This window comes from Balaenoptera borealis (genome assembly GCF_965194805.1).
Source record: "Balaenoptera borealis genome assembly, chromosome: 3".
Classification (NCBI taxonomy): Eukaryota; Metazoa; Chordata; class Mammalia; order Artiodactyla; family Balaenopteridae; genus Balaenoptera; species Balaenoptera borealis.
This window is the reverse complement of record NC_138866.1, coordinates 17778196-17795661: the sequence shown is the minus strand read 5'-3', so window position 1 is coordinate 17795661 and position 17466 is coordinate 17778196. Positions and strand designations below refer to the sequence as shown.

General features: G+C 44.3%; 1 protein-coding gene across 11 annotated transcripts in view; it reads left to right on the top strand.

Moving 5' to 3' along the window:
* Positions 1–8483: 8483 nt before the first annotated feature.
* Positions 8484–17466, top strand: part of FLRT2 (fibronectin leucine rich transmembrane protein 2) — a 96858-nt gene continuing 87875 nt past the window's right edge. For 5 of the 11 annotated variants that reach the window (XM_082383702.1, XM_082383709.1, XM_082383710.1 and 2 more), the window contains exon 1: positions 12066–12919. The gene's annotated coding sequence lies outside the window, so the exon portion shown is untranslated. Of the gene's footprint in view, positions 9471–10846; positions 12920–13485; positions 13573–14211; positions 14322–17466 lie in introns of those variants that run through there. The other 6 variants (XM_082383708.1, XM_082383706.1, XM_082383711.1 and 3 more) reach the window with 4 other exon arrangements.

Here is a 17466-nt window from a genome sequence, read left to right as displayed (position 1 = left end):
CTGGCTGTAAAAAGGCCATTAGAGAGCACACAAACTCGATTTCACCACATCTAGTGGGCAAACTCCTGTTTGAGAAAAATGAATGCAGAATACCAATCAGGACCCATTTTCAAGTGAGAGCAACTATGTCAGTTGTCCTGAAGCTCCTCATGTGAAGATTACAAATCTGTCCTTTAGATCCTTTTATATTATTGAGGATAGATTATTCTTCCTGAACATGTTCATCAGCAGTACCCAGAAAAGCATGATGACAGTTTATCCCAGTGTAATAGACGTGCCGTGCCCCTATTCAATTTTCTTCTTTTTTTCTTTGTGTGCTACAGCTAATTTTTTTTTCAGGTAATCCTCCTAGTAAAATGACATGTTTATCTATTCCAGACATTTTAGTGGAAACCATGGAGAAACACCTTCAGTGGTTTTGCTTATTTATTTTCTGGTTGCTCACAGGTCTGGAGCTGTTATCATTTGAGAAAAGAAAGACTCTTGATCTGAGCTACTTGATGGACAAGATGCTGTCTTTATGTTTTTTTTTTCCTTTGGCAACTGATACTGTGTCTGACTTTCTTCTTAACCCATCTGTCTTATGCTTTCTTGTTTTGCCAGAAAAAAGAAAAAATTGACATCCTCACAAAATGTTATTTATATTGCCATAACTGGACAGAGAGAAAGGAGGTTCCTGACTGATGAATATCTGAAGGAAGTAAACTGTTAAAGGGATATGTTATAATAATTGGTAATTCTACTATGAAAGATAGATTTTTATTAATAAAGCATCCTGTTTCCTTGAGCCATAGTAAACAAATGTACTATGGGTTGTAAAACCAGAAGAACCTTTTGACAGAGGAGTCAGGTAAGCAGAGAACTTAACACAAAAGTCGAAAATTTGTTTTCCCTTAGTGATTCATAGACATTTTTTTTTTAGTTTATTTATTTATTTTTGGCTGCGTTGGGTCTTCGTTGCTGTGCACGGGCTTTCTCTAGTTGTGGCGAGCAGGGGCTACTCTTTGTTGTGGTGTGCGGGCTTCTCATTGCAGTGGCTTCTCTTGTTGCGGAGCATGGGCTCTAGGCATGCAGGCTTCAGTACTTGCAGCACACGGGCTCAGTAGTTGTGGCTCGCGGCCTCTAGAGCGCAGGCTCAGTAGTTGTGGTGCACGGGCTTAGTTGCTCCATGGAATGTGGGATCTTCCTGAACCAGGGATGGAACCCATGTGTCCTGCATTGGCAGGAGGATTCTTAACCACTGTGCCACCAGGGAAGTCCCACAGATATTTTTAAAATGTTACTTTTTTTTTCAGAGGAGGGAGTGGAAAGGATATATCACTCTGTATTTTGTTTATTTTACTTCTGAATTTTATGGTTCACATTGGGTGGATTTACTCAGATTGCAAATGACTTGCTGTTTTGAAGAAGTAGGCAGAAAGACCTGTTGAAACTTGTATATTTGTTTACTATTTCTAATACTCTCATGTTCTTTATTTATCACTCTTGAGATAATTCAAGTCCTATTTATTGGTGATGTACGAGGATCTAACAAGAATATTTATAAGATTAAATATTCATTGATGTTGACATCAACCCTCTTAGCTTTTAAAAAATAATTTTATTGAGACATATTTGCATACCACATAATTCACTCTTTTCAAGTGTATGATTCAATGATTATTTTTAGTAAATTTACCAAGTTATGCATCCTTTCACCATGAATCAGTTTTAGAACATTTTCATCACTGCATTATGATCTCTCATGTACATTTACTGTCAATCCCCATTTCTTCTTCTTTTTTAAAAAAATCTTAATTTAATTTAATTTATTTATTGGCCGCGCTGTGTGGCATGTGGGGTCTTAGTTCCCCAACCAGGGATTGAAACAACGCCCGCTGCAGTGGAAGTACAGAGTCTTAACCACTGGACCACCAGGGAAGTCCCCCATTTCTTCTTCCCTCCTCCAGTTCCTTGTCATCCTGGCAGCCACTAATCTGCTCTCTGTCTTCATAAACGTTTCCTTTTCTTTAATTTCTATAAATTAAATCATAGAATAGGAGGTATCTTGAGTCTGACTTATTTCACTGAGCAAAATGTTTTTGAGGTTCATCCAAGCCTTAGCAGGTATCCCTACATTGTTCCTTTTTATTGCCAAATCGTGTTCCATTGCATGAATATGCCACAATTTTCCTATCCATTCACCAGTTGATGGACATTTAGGTTGTTTCCAATTTGCAGTTATTACAGATAATGCTGCTAAGGTCATTCATGTGAAAGTGTTTCGTGAATATATGTTTATATTTCTCTTGGGTAGATATAACTAAGAGTAGAATTTCTGGGTCATATGGTAAATTTATGTTTAGCTTTTTAAGAAAACTTCACACCAAACTGTTCTCCAAAGTGGTTGTTCTATTTTACATTCCCATCAGCAATGCATGAAGCTTCCAAATTATCTACTTTCTCACCAATGCTGGTAATTGTGGGGCTTTGAGGGGGGGGGGGTTTGCTTTTTTTTGCCATTATAGTGGGAGTGAAGAGGTATCTCACTGTGGTTTTGATTTGCATTTCCCTAATGATCTTGAGGCTCCTTTAGCTTTTATAAGCTTACTTCTGCAATTTTTTAAGCCTGTCTGCTTCAGACAGACATGTGAGGAATACACTGTGTCTTTAAAGGAATCTTTAATTTTTTAAAAAAATTGCTTTTAATTCATAGCATTTAGGAAAAAAAATTAAGTAAACTTTGGTTTTATCCAAAGTGACAAGAAAAAAATTCCCTGCTGATGAGAGAATAAAATGTACAGCAGGGCTGTGGGCTAAACTCTGTACAGTCTTCTCAAGACCTGGCATGCAGTACTAGCTGCTTCACTGGTTCTGTGACCTGGGACATGTGTGTGAAGGCAGCAGCTCTCAGATAAAATCATTAATTTCGAAATACTGTGAGGGATAAAGTTTCAAGAAATGAAGGTATTCTTTATGTTGACTGCTTGACTTTCTACCAACGCTGATCTATAATCCATATTCTTGTATCTGCTGCACTTAGTAATCTAACACTATACCATTTATAAAGCATTAAAGTGAAAAGGAGAGGAAACCCCACTATATAAACATGAAAATATAGCAGAATCCTTAAAAATAAAAATTAATACATAATCCAAGGACAGAACAATTTACTTCTTTCTGTGGTTTGACATTGTGTTTGGGATTCACTAGACATCTCTTCAAAATGCCAAGGAATGGGAAGACGTTTCAAACTCAAGGTCTTAATGACTTCTTTAGAGAAACGAGCCCCATTGCCATTGTTAATCTACAAAACAGACTGGTGAGCCACAATGGCTCTTCAGTTTTTCGGAAGCAGAAATTAACTTCTGCCCCTGTACTATTGGTAAAGAGTGAAAACCAAATGCTAATTTTCATGACATATGATTTTTTTTGGCTTAATCTGTGAGGTAAAATTGTTAATTTTACCTTTCAAAAATGTTTCAAGTGGAAAAGGGGAAACATGAAATCCAAGTTGTTCCAACTGAGTAAGCAAATGAGATGACTAAATCCAGAAAACTCAAGCACTGAAATAACCCAGCCATAAGATGAATAAACAAAACAAAACAAAAAAACAAACAAAAAAACTAAACAAATAAAAGAATCACTTGAAAAACTTTAGTTCACCTCTATTAGCTAAGTGGAGGAACTTTTGAAGAAAATTGGCCAACAGAATTTTATAGGAATTTTTTAATGATACAGTGAGAAGATAAGCTAAGAATTCCCTAGGCTGAGATTGTTCATTTTTTGAGTAGTTCAAAGCTTAGTAGCGAACAGTGGTACCAGAAAATATTGTTCAGAGACACTTTGCAGAAACTTAGCAGCTCTGTACGTTGAAGCTCTGAGATAAGGTTACCAGAAAAGCAAAACCTACAACACAAGTAAAACCCATGGCTTAATGTTATACAGAGCAAAATATATCTCACATTAAATTAAACTATGTCCTGGAAAACACTATAATTATATAAATAATGAGAATTTATTCTTACTGTGGAGCTTTGAAATAACTCACCTCATTTATTCTTTATATATCTACTCTGGAAGATAGTTTTGGTTATACTTATTTGATAGAAGAGAAACTGAGTTTTCATGCAGTTAAGTGATTTCCCTAATAACGTGGCAGCAACTTAAAGTATAATACCATCTTCCAAATCCAAGTTCACGGCTGTTGAAACTACACACAACTTAACTGACAGTATATTTGTTCTCATAAAGAGAGTCAGTCTAGAAAACTGTCTCTGACCTTTTAAAGAATGCAATTTTATTTTTCTAATATATTAATAGACAGTGGGAAGTATACAAATATGTGTGCATATATATATATATATATATATATAGTGCATTGAGAAGTTATATACATATATATACATATAAATGTAAATGTATACAAATATATATTCCAATTCAGAATCTCATAAACTCATTCAATTGACTTTGTTTCCTCAGATTAAAATAGCACCTCTGTCTTCATCAGTACTACAGTCAGATATGGAAGGCTCAGTAACATTTTCTACAGTGGTTTTGACCAGGTTTGAATAAATCCCTGGGTAGATCTTTCATCTCTTCTTAAAAAGGCTTAGATCTTTACATCACTCCTATACCCTTGTTAAAAAGGTGTTTCCCTCACTTATTCTTTCCCAGTGCTGTTGGAGAGTGTTTGCTTCAGGTTTTTTACCAGCTTCCTTTTGGAACAGAGAGCAACTGCTTAACAAATGGCAGGTTTATGTAAGGGGAAATCTCCATGGTTTAACATGCTTTTGTTTCCTGTCAGTATGTACCTTCTGTTTTTGTTCACGCATAATCATCTTGTAACTTTCATGGAAAGTCAAAGAAACCAAGGCTTGGAGAAACGGATATTCAAGAAATTACTTCCACACTGATTTCCCATTTCTGGGCCCAAAGAGCTTCCCAGGAGACGGGGGACTCTAGCTGGTACCTGGGGTTGCCGCATGCACAAGGCTGGATATAAAATAAAGCTGCAAAGTCCCCTCTAAAATCAATACCTTGTCAAAAGAGCCTCCTCATCCCTTGGATGAGGTCGCCCCTCTAGAGAGAATCTGATTCAGGGCACTGAAGTATTTTGCATACACCTAAATTGTTATATTTACCTAATGAGTATATAATTATTTGTCTATGTGTCTCCACTAGACTGAGCGTTTTGACAGGATTGGAGCTGAGTCTATTCAGCATATGCCTGCTACTTGTTTTGTGTTTTCTACAAATGTCTGTTGGATGAATGGATGAACCACATACTGTAGAATGGTGTTTCAAAATCAGAAGGGTGTTCATTTCAGTGTCACCGAATCACATGAACCAAGCTGCACTCACAAAAAGGGTGTCACACATTAGGAGTATTTTATACTCATGAGAAAAATGAAAAGCCACTTCTCCCCAGTATGTTAATCATGGATTTCCTTATGATGGTTCTCATCGTAGGAGAAAGAATGCATTTCTCTCTACCTGCTGGAGGAGCTAACTCATGAAGTCAACACATGTATTTGGAGTATTTACCAGGAAAACAGAAAAGTAAGACCAACTCAATTCTTTGAGACACTTAGATCTAGTCCAGAGACAAATATGAAGATAGCTACTGTGGCTTTGAGGGAGAATGAAATGAACACCATACTATCAGAAAACCATGAAAAAAAGAGAGGAGTAAGAAGTCATGAATGTCGTCTTTCCATATGGAAGCTGGAATTCTGAACCAACCACATGTGGCATTGGTTTGGATTGGAAAGGAAAGGGACGTTAGAAAAGAACAGGATTTGGAGAATGACTAGGTTTGGGGACTGTAAAGCATGGAGTAAAGATGGGTTAAAAGTACATACCCAAGAGGAGACCGTTGAACACTTTTCTAAGGACATATAATACAGGAGGAATTTCCTGGGAGATTATTCCTGGATGAATTTGATATTTCGGGTGTTTATGAGCTGCCCTAAATACTTATCTTGCGCCTTTAAAAATTCTAAATTCATGAGTGTGGACAGGAACTAGTAACTCATTTCCAAACCATAGAGTATGGAAATGGGCAAATACTTCTACCGTGGAGAAACCTTGCACACAATACCTTAAGGAGTGATGACTTTTTCATAAGTGATGTCATGCTGATATCTTGTACCACCTGATATGATGTGATGAGAATGACATTCCACCTCCATGGCATTCTTTCCAAACCCATAATTAAGAGTCTAATCTGGGGTCTAGTCATGAGAAAACATCAAACAAACCCAAACCGAGAGACAAAATACCTGACCATTACTCATTCAAAACTCTCAGGGTCATGAAAAACAGTGAAAGACTCAGAAACTGTCACAGAGCACAGGAGATATGATGGCTAAGGGCAATGTGGTACCCTAGATGAGATCCTGAAACAGAAAAAGGACATTAGTGGAAAAACTGACGAAATAGGAATGAAGTCTGGAGTTTAGTTAGTAGCAATATAACAGTGTTGGTTTCTTCCTTTTGATAAACGTGCCAAGGTAATGTAAGATGATGTTAGGGGAAACTATGTTTAGACTGATGTCATTTTCCTATGTTTTGAAGGCTGGGACTGTGTGATGTAATGATAATACTGTTAGCAATAACAACAACTAAAATTTCTAAAGCGCTTTCACACACACTGACTCACGACCTGACGGTATATAAGGCTGATAGAACGAGTATTTTTATGTCCATTTCATATACGAGTAAACAGTGGCTTGAAGTTGACTTACTCGGGATCAAAATTTTTAGTTCCTTGGGCTTAAACCATGATCTTGTGAATCCAAATCCTATGTTATTTTTACTTTCACCAAGTCAATGTTCATGTGCAAATGGGGAAGGGTACAAGAAACATGGAGAGGGGGGCTAAAGGATTTGAGATGACAGTCAAAGTTCAACTGAAAACTCCACTGAAGATTGAAGTCCTAAGCATAACTAAGCTGACTTTCTGGTTTTTGAAGCTCACAGATTCGCTTTTTGTTTCTCTCCTTCTCTACCCTTCTACATTAGTGATAGTTTCCCTATAAAAATAAAGTAACCTAATTATCACAGTTTTGTGAGTCTGCAAAATTATTATACCCTGGAGACCCTGAACCACATTCTTTTGCTTCCTCTGGCCCCGCCATCATGCATTTCTAGAGCTGACTCATGGGTCATATGCCTAAGAAATTTGTAACAGTGATTCTGTTCATACATTTGGTGTGATATTTTCCATACTTCATTTTCCTTGTCCTGATTAAATAACTGCACCAATCGTCTTTAATAGGGAGTATCCTCATATGACATTCTCTTCTTATACTTCAGAAACAGCAATAATCTAACATACAAATTCTGTAGATCTGCACCACCCCCTCTCCCTTTCTCAGTCTTATTCATTTTCCCGAAGCATAAAACAGAAAGCACAACCTCAACAGGGTTCCGTTTGCCTTTAAACAAAAATGTATTCTTAAAGATGAAATAGTAATACCGTTATCTCACATCAAGGTTTCAAAGGAAGAACCTCGTGTAGATACTTATGTACACTTACACACACGAAGTTGGATGTTTAAAAAGCAGGTAGATGAATATTTGTTCTAAAATGTGGTCACCCGTGTTGATTCTGCGGCTTGAGGAGCTCTCCCTATGCTTTGCTGCCACCTTGGCAAACTAGAAGGATTTACAACGGAATTCTGCACCCGGCTGGCTGGAAACAGCGTCCCCACTGACTCGGCGGGCTGGCCTGGCTCAGAGAGGCATTTGAAATGGCTATTTTGTAGCAGAGAGAAATTAGAACATCTATCCGGTGGATTTTCTCTATTTAAACATTTTCCCTATTTAAAATAACTCAGGTTCTGCAAGATTCAAGTGTTACTCTCTGAATGATTTTTAAAGGCTCGGTCTTTCTTTAGTTCGAAACGCAGATGGAGAAAGAAGGAATCGGTTGAAGACGTCTGAGTTTGCGCTCTGGGCGACGTTCTGGCTCTTTGGGATATGACGGTGACAGCAGAGGCGTTCTGCTGTCAGTTTTCTCTTGTCTAAGCTTCCATTCTGCGTCCGTGAGATGACTCGCCTCCAACTCCAGTTAACTTCTTGGGAGTCCAGAGCAAGTAGTCGAAGATGTTTACAAAATGCAAAGCATCTGGGTGGCCAAGGCGGAGGAGGCTCATATTCATATTTTCTCTCTCTCTCTCTCTCTCTCTCTCTCTCTCTCGCTCTCTCGCTCTCTCGCTCTCTCGCTCTCTCGCTCTTTCTCGCTCTCTCAGGAACTGGGGAAATAATGTTTATTAAAATCCAGGCTCTTAAAGTTAACCTGCTGCTTTCAAAGTTAGGACTCAGATATATTTTCTGCATCGTCATTCTTGTTTGTGTTTCCCGTTTTTTCCATTCTGAGGATTTCTCTCTCTCCCCCTCCCCCCAGCCCTCACCTATTTCCCCATTCACATCTCAAAAATCCCTCACCTCCCCGCCCTCCCCATCTTCTGGTCTCTTAATCTTATTTGAATATAAGATTATTATATTTGGCTTCTGCAGACACTGGGTGGTGGGCGACTGGGAGGCAACTTTCCTTGCGGTTTCATTTAAATTTGGCGTGAGTGGGTGGGTGCCTTCCACAATTCTTCTCGCACACGCAAAACAGTTAAAAGCTAGAGTTAGAAGGAGCAGAGAGTCCCACAACTTCAAAAGCATCGTCTAGGAAAGGAAGTAATCCGGGGGTCCGGAGGGTGGGGGCGGGGAATAAAGGAATAAAACCCAACTTCGCTGGCAACTCTAATAAATCTGGTAACTGTAGGCAAAAAATAGATTCCGAGGGCTGGGTCTGGTCCGGATGAAACGCTAGGGCTCCTTCCCATGCCGAAGTCTGGCGCTGGAAACCTGCCACTGGTGTCTTGCTACGCGAGTGTCCCCAGACAGCAACACACCCACTGGAATCGCACGTGAACAAAGCTCTCTCCCCGGGAACCGCCGCCTGCGGTTTCCTGGTCGATTACAGCTTCTCCGGGGAGTGTAGGGCGCACACAGGGTTAAGTTAGTTCCCTCCCTGGTAGGAGGGAGAGGCGGGGGAGGGGAAAAACAGCTTACAGTCTCAGGCTGGGTACCTTGTAGTTAGTTGTACATTCGAAACCTGTGGCCGTCACTTGCGAGTTTGGCATCTTCCACTGTCACCGAAGAGGAACGGGGGCTCGGAGATGATACCAGTGGCCGCAGTCTGCGAGCCAGGCGCTGCGCGACTCCCGCCCCGGGGGCGTCTCTGACCCTCGGTCCCGTGCGTCAGGGAGCTGCGAGGCTGCAGCTCCGCGCCCGCCGCCGTGTCCACCCAGCCCGGGGAGCAGGTTGGCAGTTCTCAGCGATGGGCAGGAGGGACCTTGGCGGCGACCCCTAAAATAATACCATGCCCCGGGAGCCCCGCTGCTGCCGAGCCAGCTTCTTGCCTTTCCACCTCCCCGACCCTGTCGGATTCGGATGAGCCCACTGAGAGAAGCCGCGGCCTCCAGGTAAAGGGACTGAGGCGCCAGGTGGAGTTTCCAGTAACCGACCTGGCTGCCGCTCAGCGAGCACCACGAGGTTTCTTAAGGGGGATTAGAAATCAGCTGGGGGTGGTCATTGGGGTGGGATGTTTCAGGCTTTATCTTTCATCCATAGAAAGAACAGACTGCTTAACTCGCCCCTGATTTTAGGGAAGGGAAGTCTACTTGCAGGTCGAATCTACCTCCGCTAAGTAGTTTCCTAACTGAGCTCTGGGTCAAAACGCAAATTAGCTAGCCAGCTGGAGCATCGATCCTAAATTGGGATTTCTAGATCCACTAAGCTTGCCTGAATCCAACCTCTCATTTCCCCTGAATGAATGCTAACTTCCAAGAGTAACAATCCCCTAGTCCCCCACCCCTGCGCCCACTCCATCTGCTGTTAATGTCACCAGCGTTATTATCCAGCGGTTGCGTCTAAAACCACCAGCCCGCCCCCTGCCCGCAATCGGGGATCCATTAGTGGCTAAGAAGATGCGGAGGGTGCTGGTTCGTTTTTCTTCGAGTTGGGGAAGGGGTTACTTTTCCCCAAACAAAGTCTTTCTCCAGCCCTACTGGTCTTCAGTAGCCTGGCACTGAGCTCCGGCCTGCGTGTCTTGTAGGCGCGCCAGTGGTGACGGTGAAGGCGGGAGGAGCCCACCAGGCTGAACTGGGATTGCGTTCCCGGCTCCGCGTGCGTGGGGCGCGGGGAGGGGGTGGATAACGCCTCCCAACGCTGGGTTTAGGGGCGAGGCGACAGCAAGGAGCGCGGGAGTGGAGCCTTGCCAGCTGCCACGGAGTCCCAGGGAGGGGTGGGAGCCGCCTGGAAAGATCCCTCCGCCACGCAGACCAGTCCCGGGCTCGTCCTCGCGCTTTCAGCGCTGTCTCGGTCGCTTCTCATTTGTAATCAGGCCCAAGATCAAGGCTGCTAGTTGAGGTGCGGGCACTAACCAGGGAAAGGAAGTATCCGGAAAGAGGGTGACTGGGGCGGGCTGGACCCACACTTGATGCCCGGTAAACTTCTGGAGCGCTTGGGGCTCCGGAAGGCGGCAGCTGCTGGTGGAGGCAGAGGCCACCGTTGCTGGCGTCCCAGGAGCTTTACTCCTGGAACCTCCCAGCAAGATGGCACTCACTGTCAGTCCTGGTTCAATTAACTCCCTTAGCCTCTCCCCCCACCCGATATTTATTAGTCACACACTGAGTTTGGGGAGAAGAGCGGCTTTGCATCTGTAAGTCAAAGCATTTTCCTAGACACCTTCTCAGGATGCAACAGGAGGGGCGACCCGCGGGCACGACCCCGGGTCGTGTGTGCGTGTGTGCGCGCGCGTGTGCCAGCGTGCGTCTCGGGCGTGCGTCTGGGTGGATCCGTGCGTGGTTTGTGTTTGAGAGGCAAATCAAGCGTTTCTCCAAGGCCGCTTAACGCGATTTAGGCGCTCAAAAAACGTGAAGGCGGTAGACACAACGGGGATGCGAAGGAAATAAAAACAATTAGGAAAGTGGTGCCAAGTGACTCAGACTGTGAACTGAGGACGGAGAACTCATCCCGAGCTGGTTGTGGCCACCGCCCCTGCCTAACACTTCTGCCGCGATAACCGAGAGGATCCCTAGGGAGTTGGTCCTAAGCCAGTTTCAAGCTCGCTGGTTGCTTCTCGCCTGGCCCCACCGACGGCGCGTCTCAGCGCAGTCCAGCGCTTGGCGCGAACTCGCTCTCCCTCTTCTGTTCAGATTTAGCCTCTCTCCAGACTTGTTAAAACATGACAGCAACTTACTGGAGGCAGGACGAGCGGCAATGAAATGAGAGGAGAAAACCAGAAGCTTTTTTTTTTTTTTTAACCTTTTTCAAGAGAGAGACGTGCATCTAGTTCTCCTTACATTACTCTTTAACCTTTGCAAAAGATTGCGAAGTAGAGACATAGCCTGTATGCAAATCAGGCTTTTTTTTTTTTTTTTTTTTCCGCTGTCAAACCTGTTTTCTAAATCTCTGAGGCTGAATTTGGTTGCTCGTTGTAATCTATGGGGCAAGTGAACAACGCTCTTTCCACCGGCCAGGGTGAAGGAAGAAAATGGGTGGCTTAAAATAATTATATGAAACTTCGAATTATTTTCCCTATTGAGTTATTTAAGAAGATCCGGGATCAGGGAACTAGTGATGGGGCGGGGGGCAAATCACCAAGGTTGCCTGCATTTTAAATTACGCCATCTTGGTTGAGAGACTTGTGATATATTTCTACCCTCTAATGTGACGTTTCGATCGTTTCTCAGTGTCTAAGTAATAGATCCTCTGGCTTAGATGTACAACCCCGGGCGGGCAGGGGGAAATCAACTTTTGGCGCTCAGATGGTGGCACTATCCTTCAGAGCTGGGGGTGGGAGGGTGCAGGGTAGAGAGAGAGAGAGGGGAAGGCGTGCACGGTCTGGGTGGCATCCGCGTTGTTAGCCTTGGCGCTCGCGCTGCAACTCTCTTCAGGGAGGACAGGGTTAAAAGCCGAGGCTGACTTTGCCTCTTGGAAAGCTTTGCGTTGCAGCCGCGCCTCCCAAGCATTCTTTAAACCAGAAATGTGGGAGGGGCTCCGAGAGGGAGGGAGTAGGGGAGGGAGGGAGAGAAAGAAGACTCGACGAGGGGAGCGCGCCAGAGCGCGAGGGACCGAGGCAGAGGAGGAGTGCGGGAGCGGCGGAGGAGATCTCGCGCTTTCATTACTGTAAACACCTCCCGGGGGTGTCAGACGGGGTGGGGGTGGGGGCCGCGGCGCCTACATTAGCCGGGCCGGGTTGGGTCGAGGCGGCAGTAAGGTCGGAGCAGCCTCCGCACCCACGCCGGGCCGGCGCAGCCCTCGGAGCGAGCCCCGCGGCCGCCCCCGCGCACCCCGCGCAGCGCCCCACGCCGGGCTCCGCGCGGTCGGCGCACAGGCGTCTGTGGCGCGAGCGCCCGCCCGGCTCTCCGGCTGCCCCCCGGGGTCCTCCGTGTCCGAGGAGCCCCGGCGCTGCGGGGCAGCTTTCCGCCGCCTTCCCGGCTCCCCCGCCTTCTTTCGGGACTCGTGGGCTCTGCCGAGGCAGAGAGGGGGGAGGCAGAGGAGAAGAGGAGGCGGGGGCCGCGGCGGCCGGAGCCGAGAGAAAGTGGCATGCTCGAGCCCTGGAGGCGGAGGTGTTGGAGGACGGGGGAAGACGATGCCGCGGCTCCGTAGGGGAGGAAGGCGAGAGCGAGCGAGGCGAGCGGTGCGCCCGGGCGCCGGCCGGCTGCGGGGAGGCGCGCGCCGCTCTGAGGCTCCGGCCTCCGCATCCCGGCGCCCCGACGCTGCGGGCGACAGGGCCGGGCTCCGGCAGCCGCCTCCATTGCCGCCGCCACCACCCGGAGGACCGAGCAAAAGTTTGGATCTGGGGGAGGACGCGACGCTGAGCGGGATTACTACCAGGGCTGGAAGGAGACCTCAAGAACCTTCGCAGGTAACGCACACCCCCAACCCTCTCCTTCCCTGCCTGCACGCTGGGCTCCTGCTCCCTCCTAGCGCCTTTCCAGATCTGGCTGAAAGTAAGAGGGAGGCGAAGTTGAAGATCCCGGGAATGGGCAGCTAGCACTGGGAGATCTACTGGAACGTTATAGCGGGATCGAGGCGCTTCTCTGCGCAGAGTGGGCAGCTGTGCAGGGAGGCGAATCTCGCCCGGGAATGGATGGGAGCCCTCGGCCCCAGCTGGTGCCTCATCTTGTAGCTCGGAGGAAATTTAGAATGTTTATTCAGTGGCTTTTAGTATTCTTCAATCCAGAGAAATGATGCGTAGATTTCACTCACTCCACCTTCACCCTCCCACTCTCTCACCCTTACTTAGTATCTTTTTAAAAATGATACGAACCCACTCTCATTCGCCTGCCCGGTTTAGCTGGTGCAGGAAAACAAATGGGGGGGGGGTGAGTGGGAAAATTTCAAGCAAAGGGGAAAATTTATCCTTCCCCTTTTTAACATCCTAAGAGCCCTCCCTCCCTCCTTGCATTCATCTCTGGCTTCATAAAATAGGAACTTTCGAAGTCACATTTTGATTGAAGGGTGAGATGAAACACGTTAACCATTGGGGGTGTGAATTTGCAGTGATCGTCAGCCTGTGTAAGTGTGTTTAGGGGGCTAGTGGTGTTGCTGAGAGGCCGGTTTTCCTCGGTGGCCTGATGCACCGGGGCTTGGGGGGAGTGAGTGGTCGCGTTTGTGCACTAAGGCGGGGGCAGCGGAGAGAAAACAGTCACGTTTCCTGGGCAGCAGCCTTCCTTAACGCTAATAAAATAGCTCCTGCGTTTCACTCTGAGAGCAAAAAGGTTTCAGCCTCAACTCCCCGACGTCCCCTTTCCCCCAGTCGAGTTTGAGTTTCGAAGCAGCTCAACGTTTGCTTCTCTGTCTTCTTTATTATGATCATTATTTATTCACCTGGAAACTCATCGTGGCGTCTCTCGTAAATGGAAATCAGTCTCCAAGAGCTTCTGATTAATTTTAGTGGAGGAAATCTTTTGTAAAGCTTACAGTAAGCTAATCAAGTGCAAGGCACAGATCTGTGTAAATGCTCGCGCAGGAGTGCAAGGTGCTGATTAGATTTCTTTACATGCTGCATTTGCTGTGCAAAGCCTCTTCTAAATGGGAGCTATTGCTCCCCGCTCAGCTGGGAGACTCTTTAATCACCCAGGGTCAGGGAGCTTTGGGGCATGTCCACTCGCTCACAGGCTTATTGCTAAATTTATTATGTCTAACTTCTCCCAGGCAAAAGGTAATATGAAGGCTACCTTCCATATCGGGACCGATATTGTCTGTGGACTTAGCGGTATGACTTTATTACATCTCCAAAGAAAGGATCCCCCAGATATTTTGAGGTAAATAGAATGCAGGTTGGCATTTGTCCAGGCATGTATTTGGTTTTTGCAGTATGAATCAGTGTGAATGTAAAATTTTAGATCAGTATCTGAAGTGTTAGAACTGGACTTTTTTTTTTTTTTTTTTTAAATCACTGAGCAACATGCGCCAGATACATAAGATCGACAGGCCACCATGTTAGATGAGAATCAATCTTTGGGTAATCAATCTTTCATGTATAGCATGAAAAGTTGCTTATTTTCCCACAGTGTCACTAGTCAGCGAAATACAACTTTTCTTCCTCGCCTCATCAGAAACCTCAAAACCATTTATGGATTTTTAATAATCACGGGTGACAGTGCAACACCATACTGTCATGTTGAGCTGCAAATATCTGTGACTGGAGGAGGCTGGAAGATGAAATTTCAAACATTAGTCCATGCCTCTGGCAGCAGGTACAAGAAATTGTAAAAAGACTTGAGCTAGCTGTACTGTAGCAGACCTATTACAAACCTAGCATGGAAGGAATGCTGGTTTTTAAAAAAATGCCTGTCTTAACACTTCAGTAGTTTCATTGCAGTTTTAGAAATTCCAGGGGATGCTTTTTACAGAAGAAGTAGATTCCCAAATGACACCATGCTGGGCTGCCGTGGGTCTCCCAAAGCAGGCATGGTTTTTCCTGTATGCTAGGTTTCAGATGATGTGCTCTTATCCGAGTTTGAGTTTGACTTTGACCGCCTGCATCTAATTTGAACCTCCTCTGATACCCGTTACATTTATATTCTGGCCTGCTGGAGAGTTTGATTTAGGATTTAGACATATCTCCCAAAAGCAATCCTATATCTTCCCAGTTTGAAGCTGTGGTTTCAAGAAAGGCTCAAGTATGTACAAGTGCAGAAGCCTTATTCTGTAGAGAACCAGTGTGAGCATCTGATCTGTCTGACTCTTAAGCTTTGTACTCACTCTACAAGGAAGAACTGCCACTTCTGCGGTCCCTAGTGTCTGAAGGTAAAAACCAGCAAGGGTGCCGGGTGGCTCTCGGTTTTGCTCTACTTAGAAGATTCGAAAAAGGTCAAGGTGATGTAATCTTATTTCTATTCCGGTTAGACCTTTCTGGATAACCATCTTTTGGTATCTTTCATTTCAATTCAAGTTCATTTTTCACTAGATTACTAACTTTGTGGTACTAACTTTGTGGTTTCTGCCACAGTGATTCAAATTCAGGCCATTAGTGACCTCTGTCTGTGAGAAGTGAGCACTCATTGTTTTTCTTCTCATCAGAGTCGACAGATTATGTGTGTGTGTGCAGGGGAGGACCCAACAGCTCTGTAGTTCTCTCTGAGTATTTAGATTTTCGGACTTGATATTTCTAATACAGAGTTCAGAATGGGTAATGATATTTAACAACGGTAATAAAAATGTTACAGGCTAATAGGCCACTAAATGGTTATTCCATACAGCATTGACAATGTGATCAACATAAATAAAACACCAGTGCTGTCCACGGCCAATAAAAGGATAGTACAGTCAGGTAGACTAATGTTTCGAGACTCACAATACTGCTGGATGTAAGTGAAATTTTATTGCCCTGAAGTGCTTATGTAACAAGGGAAACTTGAGACAAGCCCAGAACATACATGTGGGATCTAGACTTCACAGTAGCAGTGCATGTATGTCTTTTTAAGTTCAGCTGTGCTTCTACTGTGAATTTATGGTCCAGATCAAGGGCGAGGTGGGGTGTGAGAAGGGTGTCTATAAACAGATGGTCTTTTAAGGAGACTTTTTAAAATCTGATTCCTAATCCAGCTTTGTCTTCTGAGCGTTTTCAAATTAAAATTTCCATTTGGGTTGATTATCCTAAATGGTAATTGAAGGCAAAGTTTGCTGGCTTTCTTAGGTGGGCGGATACCATTATCTGGCATTTTCCAGATGGTTTTTGATCACGTGGTATTTGGGAATATAGAATTTTTAGGAGGCTTTCTCTTCCCTTGGGCAGGTTTTATTCCAGGGACATTTAAAAAGACCAATTATTATTATTATTATTATTATTACTAAACTTAAACAACTATTATAACACCCCAACTTTCTTACTTTTCCCTACCCTCCACAAATTGCTTTGCTTTTTTTTAAGTTACATTTTTCTTCTAAAACTACATGTTGGGGCTAGGAGTAAGGCTATCAGTACCTTTTTACTCCTTTCAGCAATATGACCTCCAACTAAATACTTGTTTATAGTAAAACATACACAGGTAAACATCAAGGACCATTTTAAGACAGAGATTCTTTTCAAGGTTTGAAATATGTTTCTTTTTAAGGGACTATGACACAAATATTGTAATAAAAATATCCTGTGTTCCAATGAATACAGAGACTTATTTCAGTCGCATGGAACAGTAAAACACTGTATTGGCAAAATAATCAGCAGTATTTTCAGTACGTGGTCAAAATCTGTTAGAACCTTCATGGGTTTTTTTTTTCCCCCTTGGTGAATTTCTCATCTACTGGTCTTTTTGGTTTTCTTTGATTCTTTCTAATGTGGCTCTTTGAAGTGATTCAAAATTAAACAGTAGCTACTTTTCTCGGGAAATTCATCATGTTATGTTCAGGATTCCAGAGGAGTTAATGATGCAGAAAAAGTCCTGTAAAACGTCTTTCTAAAAGAAGTCCTTCTCTTGCAGGCTTCCCACTTACTGGCCTCCTGTACCATTTGCAGTGAATTGGAACTCTGTTATTTATTTATTTTTCAAATACCACCTCTAACTTAATTTAATGTGGGATGTGTTTCTGCAGAAGCGTACAGCACCATATGCTGTCCGAACAAAGCAGTGTCATTTACGGATCTGTCATAGGGAAGGTCAAAGAAAATATCCTTGTATAATTTGGGAGGTCAAAAGGCCGCATTCATGATTCTTAAATACCGATCAATTGTTCTGCGGATACTCAATAAGGGCACACATTTTTCTGGCAGTTTAGTGGTTGAAGACCTCAGCCGTTTTTTTGAGGCATTCACAAAATAAATCTCAGATGCTCTTACCCGTCCAGCGCTCATTAGAACTGGGCAGTTTTTCTCACTTTCTTCCCAGGTTGCTTTTAAGGGAATGTGCGAGAAACTTGGCAAAAAGTCCTCTGTTCCCCTCAGTTCACAGGTCGTGTGCTGTATTTCAG